Genomic DNA, 19349 nt, shown 5'->3' with positions numbered 1-19349 from the left:
AATAACAAAAAGCCCTGAATGTCTGAACTCTTATTGTGAGTCTGTGACCTCTAGATCTAGAATCACCAACCAGGGGAAACATCTTCCCAGTATCTACTTTGTCAATCTCCTTAAGGATTTTCTGTTTCAGTGAGTCACCTGAAATTCATCAAACTCGATGGAATATAGGCCTCTTCCACCTAATCTCTCTTCATCGGACAATCATGGAATCAGTCCAGAGAGCCTTCATTGCACTCCCTATCAGGGAGGTATATCCATAGACCTATTAATCAAATACAGGGTTCAACCTTTGTAGAGTGGCCATGCACTTGGGTTTCTGTAAGAGTTATTTAATAATTTCATAACAATCCGACCACAGAGTATCACTTTTCGTCACGAATTGGGGCTGCCAATGGCGGGTCTGTCACCCAGCATCGCCCATGGCAGTGGATGTGCCTTATTCACTCTACCAAGGTCCAGCACACAGGCGCAGTGCTGGCCTGTATATGGAGTTAATTTAACTCTGCTTCTCTCTCCACAGATGCTGCCAGACCTGCTGAGTATTTCCAGCATTTCTTGTCTTTCTTCCAGTAAGAAGTTCCGGGTCTCGCGTTTGTACCGAGCGGGGCGGCAGCTCCAGTGCTTCTCCCGGTGACAGGCCCTGTTTGAAACTAATAATAAATTAAAAGGAGGGACTAAGTTTGCCGATTGAAGGGAGGCCAGGAACAAAAACCAAAAACACTGACGGACTGAAGCGGGAGGAGATTGTGGGCGCAGGAGAGGAATTGGAGCCGTGGGTGGGCAGTGAATCTTTACAAACACCGAATAAGAGGCCACAGGCCCCGTGTTTACCCCGTGGTGACAGTCTGAAACTTGTTTTTCATGTTTGTGCTTTGGGCCAGGGCTGTTCATTATTCTGCCATTAACACACTCTCTCTCTGGACAAATGCTTTGTCTGTTACTAGAACTGTTAGCACCCCCTTTGCCTTTTGCTCCATGACATCTTTGTCTTTTAATCAGTCCCACCCTCTGCCCTATCACATCCCTTCCCTTTTGTCGTTCCTGCCCCCACCACCGCCTGCCCCCCCTCCCCACCCCACCCCCAACGTTCACTTGCTTAAAGCCTTTACATTTCTAACCTTTTCCAGTTCCGATGAAAGGTCACTGATCTCTGATTAACATTAACATTAACTCTGATTCTTTCTCCACAGATGCTACCAGACCTGTTGAGTATTTCCAGCATTTTGTGTTTTTATTTCCGATTTCCAGCATCTGCAGTATTTTGCTTTTGTTGGGACTTTGTTGCTGATTTTGGCTTCGTATAGTTTGAATGGGGTCACATGCTTGGGGGAACAAGAGAGGAAAGAATGTTCCATAGAAACTAGAATTGTCTGTTCTGAATTTCTGTCTTGTACTGACAGTGATGACTTTTACAAACTCCTTTTACAGGGTTTTAGAAGGTGTGGATTTGCAGACGAGAAACTCAAACCAAACATCTGTCTCGAATCATCAGGATGTGAATATCATCAGTCTGTGGAAAGAGCTTTAACTAGTTACACAGGCTGAAAAAAACATTGCACCATTCACAGTGGGGAGAAATCCCGTGTTCTGTGTGAACGAGGCTTCAACTAATTATCCAACCTGGAGAGACACAAGGACACCCACACCACGGAGAAACCGTGGAAATGTTGGGAGTGTGGGAAGGGATTCAATTATCCAGTCCAGCTGGATGTTTATCGACGCAGTCACACTGGAGAGAGGCCGTTCACCTACTCCATGTATGGGAAGGGATTCACTCAATCATCCCACCTCACTGAACACCAATGTGTTCACACTGATAAGAAACCTGTTCAATGTTCTGACTGTGAGAAGAGCTTTCAAAGCAGAAATGATCTGATGATACACCAGCGAGTTCAGACTTTGGAGAGGCCCTGCTCTCTGTGTGGGAAGGGACTCACTTGTTCCTCTCACCTGCTGATACACCAGCGAGTTCACAACTGACTGCAGGGGTTGGATTCTGCTGTTATTGCTGCTGTTAGGTACATCCAGTATAGCTTTCCTGCTACTTTCAGGATTCAATTTAATCCAACCTGGGTGACTTAACTGTGACTAATACAAACCATTATAGGTACACCCTCCGAGTGACTGTGGCGCGGTCTCTTTTTCTCTTGCTGTGGTCTGTTGTGTTCTTCCTCTGGATTTTTTATGCTGCTCTCATGTTCAATAGTTGTTGGTCCCGGTCCTGTGATGTCAGTTCCTGCCCTACTCTAATTGAGGCTTATTCGATAAAATATTTTGCCAAATAATTGAGATAAAAATCTATGAAGAGTCCTATTCATTACTGTTGTTATCTCCTTGGACAGTTTGATTTTGTACAGAAATTGATTCTCTTTTTAGCAAAGTTAATGAATGTTCTCAGGGTCACAATACTTTTTCTGCTGACTTTGTGTCACAGCGACTTAAAGTCCTACTGATACTGACTTTCTTACAAACTTAAGATAGTTTTTCAAGTTAAAACTTTTAAATTAAAGCCCATTCTTTCTAGCATGATTCTTAATTCATTAATTTCAACTCAAACAAGGGCCATTGCTTTGTAATCATTGTTTTCTTGATGGGTTACTGCTTAATACATTTGTTTGATTAAAACAGTCGCTGATACAAGACACAAAAATGACATATTTAGTCATTAGTAATAAGATGGCTTACTTGACTGTTGGAGAAAAATCCAGATTATGCCCAATTATTCAACAAATTCTCCGGACACAGACGTTGAGAATAAACACTTTATTCATGATATCATGGGGGACACGCCTTACCTAAAAGCGGTCCAGTGCTACTCCACCGGACAAAGGAAATTCACAACAGATATACAGTTACTCAGCCCATCCTGGCTGGACATAATCCAATCAGAATGGTTATTGATTACATACATTACACATAGTACCAATTAGATTACTCATTAGGCATCATGTGGCAACGTGATCAGCTCATGCAAGCTACTGATCACCAATTGATGAGCTCAGGCCCTATCAATTATCCTGGAGTCTTCCAACTGTCACTTTTAATTGGGCCTGCATTCCTGAGGGTTTCGCGCAGTCTGCAGTTACACAGATAAGAGGGGCCCCCTTTGGTATCTGTGCCATGCTGTACCACGCTCCAACTGTGACCTAACTAATCAGTCCCACAATGCCTCAGTCAGATACTCCATTTTGTACCAATATGTAGCTATACTTTCAACTCATATATGAAAGAATATATGTATACGTATTCACCAGGATGATATTAATCTACTTACTCAAATAACAGTTATAGAAGCAAAAGCTCAGCAAACTTCTCCCACATTGACCTTGTTATTACAGAGGCCACAATGTGAAATTGGTCAAGTTAAGCTAAAATCCAACTACCCAAACATATTTACACCACTGTGCTCCAGCTCCTCCGATGAGAAATTGAATAAACTTGGCCTATATTCCCTACAGTTTAGAAGAATAAGAGGTGATCTAACTGAAACATAATAAATTCTTTAGGGACTTTTCAGGGTAGATGCTGGAAAAATGTTTCCCCTGGCTGGGGAATCTAGTCTCAGGATAAGGGATCGGTCATTTAGGACTGAGTGGAGGAGATATTTCTTCACTGAAAGTGTTGTGAATCTTTAGAATTGTCTACCCCAGGGAGCAGTGGATGCTCAGTCATTGAGTATATTTAAGACAGAGATTGATAGATTTTTGGGGGTACTAAGGGAATTAAGGGACATGGGGATAGTGCGGGAGGGTGGCCATGATCTGGGTGAATGGCAGAGCAGGCTCGAAGGGCCAAATGGCCTCCTCCAGCTCCTATTTCTTATGTTCATTAAACCTCAGTCTGGATCCTCTCAAGCTGCTGAGTGAGTGAATTAAATCTTTCTTGACAATTCACCAACATACCAGATGACAATTCATGCCCGAAACATCATTTATTGGTTATAAAACACAACTTAGTTAAATCTGGGCAAACAGACACTTTATAGACATGTATAAATACATATAAATGTAATCAGAGTTATCCAATAGTTGAGCACTAATAGGGAGAGTATTTCACAAAACAAGTAACAAGTGCAGGGGAGAGAGTGGCCAAAGACCAAAAGGTCTGAAAATTAGTGGCCGAAGGCAAAGAAAGTCTGCATTTTTTCTTTGACAAGGAATCATGTAATATATTACACTGTTAATGAAGCAAACTAGTTCAGTAATGGTAATTTTGTACAATTTTGCATGTGTAATGAATAAAATTGCACTGTACTCAGAATACAATTTCATGAGACTTACCTGACAGCTGATAATTGGTTTTACAGATCTTCATGTTCTCAATGTCCTGCTTCTGCCTATTTAAAGCTTGTTCATGTAAAAGGTGTTCTGTGAAGATGTGTTAACTTTAATGGAAAGCAATATATATATATAAACATACCAGATGGCACGTTCTGGTACCTTGGTAAGCGATGTTCACAAATCAGTAGGTATATAAATTAATAAAAAGTAAACATTTATGAGACATTGACAATCCAGAAACTTGAACATAATCAGGGTCATTTTTCTTATGTTGTGCTGTGACATAATCACCTGAAGGAAGCAGAAAGTAAAACGAGGTAGGGAGGTTTGTTTAGCAGTTATACAGCCTGTCCAATTTACTGTTCATTAACTTAAATGGACAGGAACATCACATACATTCTGTTAGCAGCATGTGATACTCCTGATCCAATTTTCTTTTAGACAAATATTTATCTCCAAGAACAAAAAGGGGAAAATAACCTTATTAACTTCAGCAAATGTGGTGCCTCTATAGATAGAATTGCTTGTATTGAAATATCATGACCCATTGTAGATTTTATAATTTAAAATAGTCACATTATATAAATTCTTAACTAAAATAATCTTGTTTGTAGTGCAGAGCTCATTATAATCTTAATGAAAACTAATGAAAAATGTGGTTTTCCTCTTCAAAGGTTTCAAATATTATGCAATGTAAAAATTTTCCCAGATCTTGCTGGCAACAGTGGAGAAGTAATGAGATGAGTGTTGTGCCTCTAGGAAGCAAATCCTGCACTCCGGGTCCCACTACCTGGTGGGACGTCCTGCCCCATGTGCCCAAAGATCTGCAGGTCGAGAATTGGTCTGTTAGTTTAGTTTAGTTTAGAGATACAGCACTTCGACCCACTGAGTCTGTGCCGACCATGAACCACCCATTTATACTAATCCTACACTAATTCCATATTCCTGCCACATCCCCACCTGTCCCTATATTTCCCTACCACCTACCTATACTAGGGGCAATTTATAATGGCCAATTTACCTATCAACCTGCAAGTCTTTGGCATGTGGGAGGAAACCGGAGCACCTGGAAAAAAACCCACTCAGACACAGGGAGAACTTGCAAACTCCACACAGGCAGTACCCAGAATTGAACCCGGGTCGCTGGAGCTGTGAGGCTGCGGTGCTAACCACTGCACCACCCTGTTCAGTGACCTGAAGATCCATGGCAGAAACTCACAACCTTGAGTAGATGTCATCCTCAAATCGAAGAACGGCCGACGACAACCTCTACAGTAATAAGTTTGAGGTTCTGTTGCATCATCCCCAAATTAGGCTCAAAAGTTTGGTCATGGCCCTGTGACAATGCAGCAGGTTCAATGGACAGCTGTATATCCCAACAGTGATGAACACTTCTGGCTCCTGTTCCACTGTATCAATTGGTCCAGTGACAGCTGCATTTAACAGCAAGGTGAGCTGAAAATCATAACTATTGTGTTGGCTTGGAAAAAGGCAGCACTCTGTATACACATGTTCATACATGTACAGAGTACTGTGCCATCAGTCTCAGAAATCCAGTGACCATTTATAGTGATAGCAGAGAGCTCACAGGATAGTTGCACTGTAACCAATACACAGCACTTGTGGTGCAGGACAGTCTTTTCCAGATAATCTTAAGTAATGCCAAAACACACATTGAAGAAAGACGGCCAGAGTTATACTCCTTGCCTTCCATCACTATGGTGTAAAAGACAGCTTCACACTGACTTAAGGTTGACAGTGTGACTGGGTCAGCAGACAGTGAAAATGGAGATGAACAATGAATGGAATTCAGCCATACACCTGAGCAAACCGATAAGTGGAAATTCCAGATCACTTCAGTTGCTGCAAAGCACAGGACATATGAAGTTTATACAGTTCATACTCACTGCAGGATATTCACATTCAGTAACCAGTTTGTGCAGAGTTTTCAGAAATTATTTCAGACACACACTGCTGTGTAAATGGAAGCAAGTTTCAAATTCCTATTGACAGACCAATGTTTTTGCTGTAGACCAGCGACTTGCCAGCTGCTGATCCTGCACCATTAATTTTAAGCCATGTCAAATGAGCTGTGTCAGTTCTCAGGTGGTCTCTGCTAAGATATCCCATGAAGACAAAAATAAACATTGGGAATTGGTCTGTGTATACACACACCTCCTTTTTGGCCATTTACAGAAGACTGACACACTGAAGTTGTGAAGGAGTATGCAGTTATTGGTTTCCTGGTTGAAATTCATTTCCACCGAGGTGGAAGATTATTTAAAAAAAACACTTAAAAACCGGTAAAAAGACTTGGGACAGCCTTATTGTTTAATAGCTTTAAAAAAAAAACGGAACTGACAATTCCAATTTTTATTTTGAAGCTGATCTTTTGGTTAAGATCGGAAAGGGGGAAGCCTTTCCAAAAATCCAATGTCGAAAATGTGCTATTTAACGGAAATTTCTCATCCCGGAGTTACTTGTGAACTCGCTGGTGTGTGAGCAGGTTGGATAACTGAGTGAATCCCTTCCCACACTCTGAGCAGATAAATGGCCTCTCCCCAGTGTGAACTCACTGGTGTATCAGCAGGGTGGAATACCTGAGTGAATCCCTTCCCACACTCGGAGCAGGTGAATGGCCTCTCCCCAGTGTGAACTCGCTGGTGTTCTAGCAGGGCGGATGAAGTAATGAATCCCTTCCCACACTCTGAGCAGCTGTATGGCCTCTCCCCAGTGAACCCGCTGGTATGTTAGCAGGGCAGATGAAGTACTGAATCCCTTCTCACACTCTGAGCAGCTGTACGGCCTCTCCCCAATGTGAACTCGCTGGTGTTCCAGCAGTGTGGAAAACCGAGTGAATCCCTTCCCACACTCTGAGCAGGTGAAGGGCCTCTCCCCAGTGTGAACTCGCTGGTGTGTCAGCAAATGGGATGAAGTAGTGAATACATTCCCACACTCTGAGCAGGTGAACGGTCTCTCCCCAGTGTGAATTCGCTGGTGTGTCAGCAGGTGAGATAACTGAGTGAATCCCTTCCCACACACAGAGCAGGTGAAGGGCCTCTCCCCAGTGTGAACTCGCTGGTGTGTCAGAAAATGGGATGAAGTAGTGAATCCTTTCCCACACTCGGAGCAGGTGAATGGCCTCTCTCCAGTATGAATGCGCTGGTGTACGGTGAGTTCAGATGATTGCCTAAACCCAGACCCGCAATGAGAACACTTGAATGGCCTCTCCCCAGTGTGAACTCGCTGATGTGTCAGCAGGTAGGATGAATCAACAAATCCCTTCCCACACTCGGAGCAGGTGAACGGCCTCTCCAGGGTGTGACTGTGTGGATGACTTTCCAGCTCTACTGGACAATTCAATCCCTTTCCGCAGTCACCAGATTTACATGTTTTTTTCTCAGTGTGACTGTGCTTGTGGCTTGACAGGCCAGATGATCGGCTGAAACCTCGTCCACACACAGAACATGTGTACAGTTTCTCCCCACTGTGATCGCTGCTTTTTCCTTTCATGTTCAACATCCAGTGATATTTGGGTTACGATAAATTGGGCGACTCCTTCAGATCCTGATCTGATGTTTGCTTTGCATTTCACGACTGCAATTTCTCCCCTTCTAAAACCCTGTGAAATTGATTTAAAACAGAAAAAAGTGTGTGAGAGAACTCCTTAAAACACAAAGGCAGGTTGTGAAATGGTGCTGAATGAATCTGGAAATTTATGGGGCCGGCACGAGGAACAAATGACCATAAAAGCTGCTGGATTGACGTACAACCCCAACTGGTTCACTAATGTCCTTCAGAGAAGGGAACCTGCCACCCAATCTGAGCCGACAGAAGACTCTGCCCTGTATGGGAGAGAGAGAGAGAGAGAGAGAGGGAGAGGTGGGAGGGACAGGGAAAGGAGAGGGATTTTACATATCTACATCCGACCAGAACTTTGGCAGAACCTCCCAAACCCTCAACTTCCATCATCTAGAAGGACCAGGGTAGCAGGTGTATGTGAACACCATCACCTCCAAGTTCCCCTCCAAGTCACACACCATTCTGACTGTCTGATAACCAGTACTGGATGAACAGAAATTTCCTCAAATTAAATACTGGGAAGTCTGAAGCCATTGTCTTCAGTTCCGGTTACAAACTCCACTCCCGAGCCACCAACTCAATCCCTCTCCCGGAAACTGTCTGAGGTTAAACCAGACCATTCATAACCTTGGTGTCATATTTCATCTCAGGATGAGCTTCTACATACCAGCGCCATTACTCAGACCGCCTATTTCAAAGAACACAGAACAGTACAGCACAGGAACAGGCCATTCGGCCCTCCAAGCCTGTGCCGATCTTGATGCCTGCCTAAGCTAACACCTTCTGCACTTCCGGGGCCCATATCCCTCTATTCCCTTCCTATTCATGTATTTGTCAAGATGTCTCTTAAACGTCGCTATCGTATCTGCTACTACCACCTCCCCTGGCAGCAAGTTCCAGGCACTCACCACCCTCTGTGTAAAAATCTTGCCTCGCACATCCCCTCTAAACTTTTTCCCTCGCACCTTAAACCTATGTCCCCCAGCAACTGACTCTTCCACTCTGGGAAAAAGCTTGTGACTATCCACTCTGTCCATGCCGCTCATAACTTTGTAAACGTCTATCATGTCGCCCCTCTACCTCCATCGTTCCAGTAAAAACAATCCGAGTTTTTCCAACCTCTCCTCATAGCTAATGCCCTCCAGACCAGGCAACATCCTGGTAAACCTCTTCTGTACCCTCTCCAAAGCCTCCACATCCTTCTGGTAGTGTGGCGACCAGAATTTCACGCAATATTCTAAGTGTGGCCTAACTAAGGTTCTGTACAGCTGCAGCATGACTTGCCAATTTTTATACTCTATGCCCCGACCGATGAAGGCAAGCATGTCGTATGCCTTCTTGACTACCTTATCCACCTGCATTGCCAATTTTAGTGACCTGTGGACCTGTACGCCCAGATCTCTCTGCCTGTCAATACTCCTAAGGCTTCTGCCATTTACCGTATACTTCCCACCCGCATTAGACCTTCCAAAATGCATTTCCACCTCAGTAACATCGCCAAACTTTTCCACTGCCTCAGCAACTTACTTCCATGTATTTGTTACCTCTCAACTTGACTATTCTAACACACATCCTGGTCGGCCTCCCACATTCTACCCACCGCAAACTTGAGATCATTCAAAACTCTGCCGCCTGTGTCCTTATTCGAACTAAGTCCTGTTCGCCCATCACCACTGAAACAATACTCTCTTACACTGAGCGGTTGGTATCTGTTTAGCGACTTCATCTCCCCTCAAATCTACCTTTTTTTTATTCTTTCATGTGATGTGGGCATCGCTGGCCAGGCCAGCATTTGTTGCCCATCCCTAATTGCCCTGGAGAAAGTGGTGGTGAGCTGCCTTCTTGAACCGCTGCAGTTCATGTGGGGTAGGTACACCGACAGTGCTGTTAGGAAGGGAGTTCTAGGATTTGACCCAGCGACAGTGAAGGAACGGCGATATAGTTCCAAGTCAGGATGGTGTGTGACTTGGAGGGGAACTTGCAGGTGGTAGTGTTCCCATGCATTTGCTGCCCTCGTCCTTCTAGTTGGTAGAGGTTGCGGGTTTGGAAGGTGCTGTCTAAGGAGCCTTGGTGCATTGCTGCAGTGCATCTTGTAGATGGTACACACTGCTGCCAGTGTGCGTCGGTGGTGGAGGGAGTGAATGTTGTGGATGGGGTGCCAATCAAGCGGGCTGCTTTGTTCCGGATAGTGTGGAGCTTCTTGAGTGTTGTTGGAGCTGCACCCATCCAGGCAAGTGGAGAGTATTCCATCACACTCCTGACTTGTGCCTTGTAGATGGTGGACAGGCTTTGGGGAGTCAGGAGGTGACTTACTCGCCGCAGGGATTCCCAGCCTTTGACTTGTTCTTGTAGCCATGGTATTTATATGGCTACTCCAGTTCAGTTTCTGGTCAATGGTAACCCCTAGGATGTTGATAGTGGGGTATTTAGCGATGGTAATGCCGTCGAATGTCAAGGGGAGATGGTTAGATTCTCTTGTTGGAGATGGTCATTGCCTAGCACTTGTGTGGAGCGAATGTTACTTGCCACTTATCAGCCCAAGCCTGGATATTGTCCAGGTCTTGCTGCATTTCTACACGGACTGCTTCAGTATCTGAGGAGTTACGAATGGTGCTGAACATTGTGCAATAATCAGCGAATATCCCCACTTCTGACTTTATGATTGAAGGAAGGTCATTGATGAAGCAGCTGAAGATGGTTGGGCCTCGAACATTACCCTGAGGAACTCCTGCAGTGATGTCCTGGAGCTCAGATGATTGACCTCCAACAACCACAAACATCTTCCTTTGTGCTGGGTATAAATCCAGCCAGCGGAGGGTTTTCCCCCGATTCCCATTGACCTCAGTTTTGCTCCTTGATGCCATACTCGGTCAAGTCCTGCCTTAATGTCAAGGGCAGTCACTCTCACCTCACCTCTTGAGTTCAGCTCTTTTGTCCATGTTTGAACCAAGGCTGTAATGAGGTCAGGAGCTGAGTGGCCCTGGCGGAACCCAAACGGAGCGTCACTGAGTAGTTTATTGCTAAGCAAGTGCAGCTTGATGGCACTGTTGATGACACCTTCCATCACTTTACTGATGATTGAGAGTAGACTGATGGGGTGGTAATTGGCCGGGTTGGACTTGTCCTGCTTTTTGTGTACAGGACATACCTGGGCAATTTTACACATTGCAGGGTAGATGCCAGTGTTGTAGCTGTCATGGAACAGCTTGGCTAGGGGCGCGGCAAGTTCTGGAGCACAGGTCATCAGTACTATTGCCGGAATATTGTCAGGACCCATAGCCTTTGCAGTATCCAGTGCCTTCAGTCGATTCTTGATATCATGCGGAGTGAATCAAATTGGCTGAAAACTGGCATCTGTGATGCTGGAGACTTCAGGAGGAGGCCGAGATGGATCATCAACTCGGCACTTCTGGCTGAAGATTGTTGCAAATACTTCAGCTTTATCTTTCGCACTGATGTGCTGGGCTCACCCACCATTGAGGATGGGGATATTTGTGGAGCCACCACCTCCAGTTAGTTGTTTAATTGTCCACCACCATTCACGGCTGGATGTGGCAGGACTGCAGAGCTTAGATCTGATCCGTTGGTTATGGGATCGCTTCGCTCTGTCTATCACAAGCTGCTTACGCAGTTTTGCACGCAGATAGTCCTGTGTTGTAGCTTCACCAGGTTGACACCTCATTCTGAGGTCTGCCTGGTGCTGCTCCTGGCATGCTCTCCTGCACTCTTCATTGAACCAGGGTCGGTCTCCTGGCTTGATGGTAGTGGTAGAGTGGGGGATAATCCGGGCCATGAGGTTACAGATTGTGGTTGAGTACAATGCTGCTGATGGCCCACAGCACCTCATGGATACCCAGTTTTGCTAGATCTGTTCGAAATCTATCCCATTTAGCACGGTGGTAGTGCCATGCAACACGAAGGCGGGTATCCTCAATGTGAAGGCGGGACCTCATCTCCACAAGGATTGTGCGGTGATCACTCCCACCAATATTGTCATGGACAGATGCATCTGCGGCAGGCAGATTGGTGAGGATGAGGTCAAGTATGTTTTCCCTTCTTGTTGGTTCCCTCACCACCTGCCTTGACAGTCTCACATTGAATATTGCTGGGACCAACTGGGCTCAAAAGTACTCGGGATGAAAGCCAGCAGCTGCTCCTCCATCTCCACTCCAGATCAAACTATGCAACAAAAAAGACCTACACAGGTCAGGGATTAGAGGCCTGCTACCCTACCCGAACCCGACGGGACCCGACGACATGTCGGGTTCGGGTTGGGTTCCTCCGCAGCCGGTTTTCGGGCTCGGGTCAGGTCGGGCCGAGTCCAGATTGGGTCGGGACAGCTCGGACACACACGGTAAGTGCTCTGCTGGTAAGTATTAAAAATTTTTTAAAACTTACTTGAGCTTGGAGTCCGGGACGAAACTGAGTCTGTGCAGTGAGCGAGTGACGTCACTATGATGCCTCGCGCATGCGTAGCAGCTTCTTGCAAGTCCAGTGTCAAGAAGGTAAGTAAAGGGATGGTCGGGTCGGGCCGAGTAGTGGCGGGTTCGGGTCGAGTCGGGCTTGGGGCAAAATCAGAGGGACTCGGGCCGGGTCGGACTCAGGTCTGCTGTGGTTCAGTTGGGTTGGGTTGGGTTCTTTTTCCCGAACTAAAGCAGGCCTCTAACAGGGGATCGACTTCCACATCCAACACCCACCCTGATACAAACCAGCTTTTAATTGGTCTGTCTGTGTTTCTCGACTCAGTTCTGTGAGCAATGCCTGCGTTAGAATAAAGGCAAAATACTGGGAATGCTGGAAATCTGAAATTAAAGGAGAAAATACTGAAAATACTCAGCAGGTCAGGCAGCATCTGTGGTCAGAGAAACAGAGTTAATGTTTCAGGCGCTGTGAGCAGCCGGACCCTGCAGCCTGGAACTCGGAGTGGGAGAAGGAGGAAGAATGAGGAAAGACAATACAGTCCAACACTCACAGCAACCTACAATCCACGGACATTACCGGGATCGGGAGACAGAGTTTAGAAACACGACTCCAGTAAAACATCCCAGGAGGAAAAAGGGGAGCAGTGCGTGCACCTGCCCTGATATCCCCAGATGCCGGTCCACCGCCATCACTCGTACTACGCATGCTCCAAACACGACCGCATTGCGCGCCTGCGCATTGGAATCCTGTGACGTGAAAGGGAACATTTTATTAGCGCTGAGGTTGGGTTGAAGCCCCGTCATTGAACCTCCCAGTACAAGCGCCGGATAGGAGCAGCAAGCGGCGAGTAGTCGGGAATGGTGCGCAGACGGGTGCGGGAGGGAGCAGGGAAGAGAAGCGGTGACTGATTCGTGTTTTTGTGCCCAATTGAGCAGCGCCATCTTTATTACTGGCAGCCGCCTGTGACGTCACAGAAAGGGACGGTTAGGTCGATGAGGCTACATTTGCGCATGTGCCAGTGATGTACCACCGCGTGGTGACGTTGCCGAATGAATAACCCGGAAGCTAAGCAGGGCCGAGCGCACCCTAACTGACACCGAGTCTCAGCTGCTCTCAGGCGCCGAATCAGAGCCGCTGGGCCCGGCTGACGTGTGGCGAGGGTCCCTTCATTCAGTTTGAAGCAGGCGCGGTGCCGAACAGTGTCTCGGATAGGCAGGTGCGAGTGATGGCCGTGGAGAGACGCTTGTGAGACGTATCTGCAGCCGGTAAGCGGCGGAGGGGCGAGGAAGTTTCAGAAACACTCGGTGTAGGCCGCAACATCCCCAATAAGGAGCTCCCAGTCCCGCGTTTGCACCGAGCGGGGCGGCAGCTGCGGGGCTTCTCCCGGTGACAGGCCCGAGGTGAACAGCCGCCAGATTTCCGGGGTCAATGTGCAGCAAGGCGCATGTGCAATCATCCTGGACCAGGAAGCAAGTTGTGAATTTCTATCCTGGACTGACAGTGATGACTTTTGTAAACTCTTTTTACAGGGGCTTTGAAGGGGAGGTTTTGCAGAGGGAAACTCAAACCAAACATCACATCAAGATCTGAGCGAGTCACTTGGTTCATCAGGACGGCACAGTGGTTAGCACCGCAGCCTCACAACTCCAGCGACCCGGGTTCAGTTCTGGGTCCTGCCTGTGTGGAGTTTGCAAGTTCTCCCTGTAACCGCATGGGTTTTCGCTGGGTGCTCCGGTTTCCTCCCACAGCCAAAGACTTGCAGGTTGATAGGTAAATTGGTCATTGTAAATTGCCCCTCGTGTAGGTAGGTGGTAGGAGAATTGGGGGAAGGTGGGGATGTGGTACGGAATATGTGATTAATGTAGGATTAGTATAAATGGGCGGTTGATGGTCAGCACAGACTCGGTGGGCTGAAGGGCCTGTTTCAGTGCTGTATCTCTCTATGACCTGAATATCATCGACCTTTGAATGTGGAAGGAAAAAGGTTTGTTTGTTCTGTCTGTGGGAAAAGATTTCATGTATCAGTGTGACTGGAAAAGGAGTATTGTGTTCAGTTCTGGGTACCACATCTTCGGAAGGATATATTGGCCTTGGAGGGAGTGCATTGTAGATTTACCTGAATGATACTTGGACTCCAAGGGTTAAATTACCAAGAGAATATACACTAGTCTCGTAATATGTCCGACCTGGGTCCCTCTGTCCTTGCACACTCATTATAATATGCCATTAAGTATATATTGCATCTCCCTATGCCTTTTGCCAAAATGCATCACCTCGCAGTGGTTGTATTCCCTGGAATTTAGAGGATGAAGGGGTGCTTGTAACAAAGTTTTCAAGATATTAACTGGAATAGATAGAAACTATTACCGCTGGTTGTGGAACCTAGTGCTCGGGGTCAAAATACAAAAGAGCCAAATCTTTCATTAATCCACCCCTGGGCCCTGTAAACCCGAGCATTAATCCACCCCTTGGCCCTGTAAACCCGAGCATTAATCCACCCCTTGGCCCTGTAAACCCGAGCATTAATCCACCCCTGGGACCTGTAAACCCGAGCATTAATCCACCCCTGGGCCCTGTAAACCCGAGCATTAATCCACCCCTGGGCCCTGTAAACCCGAGCGTTAATCCACCCCTGGGCCCTGTAAACCCGAGCATTAATCCACCCCTGGGCCCTGTAAACCCGAGCATTAATCCACCCCTGGGCCCTGTAAACCCGAGCGTTAATCCACCCCTGGGCCCTGTAAACCCGAGCGTTAATCCACCCCTGGGCCCTGTAAACCCGAGCGTTAATCCACCCCTGGGCCCTGTAAACCCGCGCGTTAATCCACCCCTGGGCCCTGTAAACCCGAGCATTAATCCACCCCTGGGCCCTGTAAACCCGAGCGTTAATCCACCCCTGGGCCCTGTAAACCCGAGCATTAATCCACCCCTGGGCCCTGTAAACCCGAGCATTAATCCACCCCTGGGCCCTGTAAACCCGAGCATTAATCCACCCCTGGGCCCTGTAAACCCGAGCGTTAATCCACCCCTGGGCCCTGTAAACCCGAGCATTAATCCACCCCTGGGCCCTGTAAACCCGAGCGTTAATCCACCCCTGGGCCCTGTAAACCCGCGCATTAATCCACCCCTGGGTCCTGTAAACCCGAGCATTAATCCACCCCTGGGTCCTGTAAACCCAAGCATTAATCCACCCCTGGGCCCTGTAAACCCGAGCATTAATCCACCCCTGGGCCCTGTAAACCCGCGCATTAATCCACCCCTGCGTCCTGTAAACCGGAACATTAATCCACCCCTGCGTCCTGTAAACCGGAACATTAATCCACCCCTGCGTCCTGTAAACCCGAGCATTAATCCACCCCTGCGTCCTGTAAACCCGAGCATTAATCCACCCCTGGGCCCTGTAAACCCGAGCGTTAATCCACCCCTGGGCCCTGTAAACCCGAGCATTAATCCACCCCTGGGCCCTGTAAACCCGAGCGTTAATCCACCCCTGGGCCCTGTAAACCCGCGCATTAATCCACCCCTGCGTCCTGTAAACCCGAGCATTAATCCACCCCTGGGTCCTGTAAACCCAAGCATTAATCCACCCCTGGGTCCTGTAAACCCAAGCATTAATCCACCCCTGGGTCCTGTAAACCCGAGCATTAATCCACCCCTGGGCCCTGTAAACCCGAGCATTAATCCACCCCTGGGCCCTGTAAACCCGCGCATTAATCCACCCCTGCGTCCTGTAAACCGGAACATTAATCCACCCCTGCGTCCTGTAAACCCGAGCATTAATCCACCCCTGCGTCCTGTAAACCCGAGCATTAATCCACCCCTGGGCCCTGTAAACCCGAGCGTTAATCCACCCCTGCGTCCTGTAAACCCGAACATTAATCCACTCCTGCGTCCTGTAAACCCGAGCATTAATCCACCCCTGGGCCCTGTAAACCCGAGCGTTAATCCACCCCTGGGCCCTGTAAACCCGAGCGTTAATGCTCCCCTGGGCCTGCAAGCTTAAACATTAATTCACCCCTGATGTACATACACTGAATTATAGCCCAGAAACAAGCCATTTGACCTCATTAGTCTGTGCTGGTGTTTATAATCCACACGAGCCTTGTCCCAATCCAATTACCTCTTCCCACCCTGCCCCCATATCCTTGTATTCCCTTCTCCCTCAGAAATATATTGAGTCTCCCCTTAAACACAACATTGCTATCAGCTTCAACCACTCCACGTGGCAGTGAGTTCCACATTCTCACCACTCTCTGAGTAGAGAAATTCCTCCTAAGTTCTCTATTTGACCTGTTAATGTCTGTCTTATATTGCTGCCCCCTTGTTCTGACTCACTGATAATTTTAAAGACCTCTATCAGTTCTCCTCCTAGTCTTGCTTACCTTCCGGGAGAGGAGCGGACCTGCAGGAAGAACAAGGAGTGGATAAATAGTGCCCGAGGATCGTGGCCTACAGCACCTACCTTCCGGGAGAGCGGCAGACCTGCGGGACGAGCACGGAGCGAGGAGCGAATAGAGCCCGAGGATCGCAGCCTAGAACACTTACCTTCCGGGAGAGAAGTCCAGGCGCGCTGGAGTTTGAAATCAAAGTGAACAGTGATGTCAGAAAAGCTGCAAGGTGATTGGTTGGTGAGTAACTGCTGTTAGGGAATAACTCAAAATTGCTGAGTTAATGCACCAGTGTTAGGGTATGTGTGTAAACAGCTTAATAATCAGGAACAAGTGAGTAGCAGGTATTTTTTTTTGAGTAAGGTTTATTTTAACCAGTGAACTGTATTGATTTTTAGTAGGATTCATCAATACCAATTAGGTTTTATTAATTCTAAGCTATTGTATTGGTAAGGTCTTTTTTAGCAGTAGCAAAGAGTTAACTAATAAATAAAGAAATGGCAGAGGTGCTTCAACCTCCAGAATGCACCTCCTCTGCTATGTGGCAGTTTCAGGATGCTTCCTGTATTTTGGAGAACCATTTATGCAGGAAGTGTCATCAATTGAAGCAGCTTGAGGTTTTGGAACTTGAGCGGCAGCTGACGACACAGCGGTGTACTCATGGTGTTGACAGCTACGTGGATAGCATGTTGAGAGATGTGGTCACCCCACAGCTTAACAGTATGCAGGAAGAGAGGGAATGGGTGACCACCAGACAGTCAAAAAGAATCAAGCAGGTAGTGCAGAAGACCCCTGAGTGCATCTCACTCTCCAACAGCAATTCTGTTCTGAATACTGAGGAAAGTGATGCTTCACCTGGGGAGTGCAGCCAGAGCCAGGTCCATGGCACCATGGGTGGCTCAGCTGCACAGGGGGGTACAAGGAAGACTGAAAGAGCCATAGAGCTAGGTGATTCAATAGTCAGGGGAACAGACAGGCATTTCTGTGGCCGCAGATGTGAATCCAGGATGGTGTGTTACCTCCCTGGTGCCAGGGTCAAGGATGTTACTGAGCGGCTGCAGAGCATCCTGAAGGGAGGGTGAACAGCCAACAGTCGTGGTCTGCATTGGAACCAACGACATAGGTAAAAAGAGGGATGTGGTCCTGCAGTCAGAATTTATGGAGCTAGGTAAGAAATTAGCAAGCAGGACCTCAAAAGTAATAATCTCCGGATTACTCCCAGTGCCACGCACAAGTGAGTATAGAAATAGAAGGATAAGACAGATGAATGTGTGGCTGGAAAGATGGTGCAGGAGGAAGGGCTTCAGATTCCTGGGACATTGGGACCGGCTCTGGGGGAGATGGGACCTGTACAGGCCGGACGGGTTGCACCTGAAGAGAGCCGGGACTGAGTTCCTTGCGGGACGTTTTGCTAGGGCTGTTGGGGAGAGTTTAAACTAGTTTGGCAGGGGGATGGGGACCTGAGGGTAGACTCAGCTGGGACAAAATCAGAAATAAAAATGGAAGGCGGAAAATTAATGGATAGGTCTGGAAGACAGAGGAAATGAGGGTTAGAAAATAAAATAAAGAGTTTGGCAGTGCTCAAGGGTATCTATTTCAATGCAAGGAGTAGAGCAAATAAAGCAGCTGAGCTGAGGGCACAGATAGACATGTGGCAGTATGATATCATAGCTATTACAGAAACATGGCTGAAGGAGGGCCAGGAATAGCAGCTCAATGTTCCTGGGTACAGGGTTTTCAGACATGATGGGGAGGGGTATAAGAAAGGAGGGGGAGGGTGGCAATTTTGGTCAAGGAAACTATTACAGCTGTGAGGAGGGATGATACGTTGGAAGGTTCATCAAATAAGGCCATATGGATTGAGCTATGGAACAAAAAGGGGCAATCACACTGCTGGGAGTGTACTATAGACCCCAAAGATGCACTGCAGCAACTCGCCAAGGCTCCTTGGACAGCACCTTCCAAACCTGCGATCTGTAACACCTAGAAAGACAAGGACAGCAGATGCGTGGGAACACCACCACCTGAAAGTTCTCCTCCAAGCCACACACCATCCTGACTTGGAACTATATCGCCGTTCCTTCGCTGTCGCTGGGTCAAAATCCTGGAACTCCCTTCCTAACAGCACTGTGGGTGTACCTACCCCACATGGACTGCAGCAGTTCAAGAAGGCAGCTCACCAGCACCTTCTCAAGGGCAATTAGGGATGGGCAATAAATGCTGGCCTGGCCAGCGACGCCCACATCCATGAATTAATTTTTTTAAGTCCAGTGCCTTCAGTCGTTTTTTGATATCACGCAGAGTAAATTGAATTGGTTGAAGTCTGGCATCTGTGATGCTGGGGATTTCAGGAGAAGGCCGAAGTTGATCATCAACTCGGCACTTCTGGCTGAACATTGTTGCAAAGGCTTCAGCCTTGTCTTTTGCAGTGATGTGCTGGGCTCCCCCATCATTGAGGGGGGATATATGTGGAGTCACTTCTTCCAGTTAGTTGTTTAATTGTCCACCACCATTCATGACTGGATGTGGCAGGACTGCAGAGCTTAGATCTGACTGTTGGTTTTGGGATTGCTCAGCCTTGTCTATCGCTTGCTGCTTATGCTGTTCAGCATGCATGTAGTCCTGGATTGCAGCTTCACCAGGTTGACAGCTCATTTTGAGGTTAATTTTCACTAAT

General features: G+C 47.3%; 2 protein-coding genes across 1 annotated transcript in view; one reads left to right on the top strand and one right to left on the bottom strand.

The window, feature by feature from the left end:
* The window catches only part of LOC137349432 (zinc finger protein 229-like), a 188127-nt gene that overhangs the window by 50327 nt on the left and 118451 nt on the right, over positions 1 to 19349 (bottom strand).
* The window catches only part of LOC137348450 (zinc finger protein 850-like), a 75982-nt gene continuing 69980 nt past the window's right edge, over positions 13348 to 19349 (top strand). The window contains exons 1-2 of the mRNA XM_068013757.1: positions 13348 to 13549; positions 16645 to 16912. The gene's annotated coding sequence lies outside the window, so the exon portion shown is untranslated. The remainder of the gene's footprint in view (positions 13550 to 16644; positions 16913 to 19349) is intronic.

This window comes from Heterodontus francisci, chromosome 34 (genome assembly GCF_036365525.1).
Source record: "Heterodontus francisci isolate sHetFra1 chromosome 34, sHetFra1.hap1, whole genome shotgun sequence".
NCBI lineage: Eukaryota > Metazoa > Chordata > Chondrichthyes > Heterodontiformes > Heterodontidae > Heterodontus > Heterodontus francisci.
Note: the sequence above shows the minus strand (reverse complement) of the source record. Positions and strands in the feature narration are given on the sequence as shown.